Here is a 404-nt window from a genome sequence, read left to right on the forward strand (position 1 = left end):
AGACATGGTTTCAAGAAGAGACAATGTGAAGCAGGAAGGAGCCGCATGGGGCCAAGGGTCTTGAGGTGTTAATTAAATAAGGATTCCACTACATCTGTAACTTAAGAAACCCCTTTGGAGGTTTCCTTGTACTTTACGTGGAGTATTTAATTTTGAACTGACAAAGCATCATTAAGTCATTATTCAAAATGTTAATATTAATATACTAGCTAATCGCCATAAATGTGTACCCATACTTTTTGTCTTTAAGTATATTTTGAATGCCAATACTTTTGTAACTTGGAGTCATCATTTTGGTTTACAGGACTCTACTTTGTGACAGAGTATTCCTTCAACCTCCTGCTACTTCTATTCTACTTTTACGTGAGATTAGATCTGAGTACTTCTCCCACCCTCTGCCAAAG

The sequence above is a fragment of the Notothenia coriiceps genome, unplaced genomic scaffold (genome assembly GCF_000735185.1).
Source record: "Notothenia coriiceps isolate Sejong01 unplaced genomic scaffold, NC01 NC01_scaffold00011182, whole genome shotgun sequence".
In the NCBI taxonomy this organism is placed as follows: domain Eukaryota; kingdom Metazoa; phylum Chordata; class Actinopteri; order Perciformes; family Nototheniidae; genus Notothenia; species Notothenia coriiceps.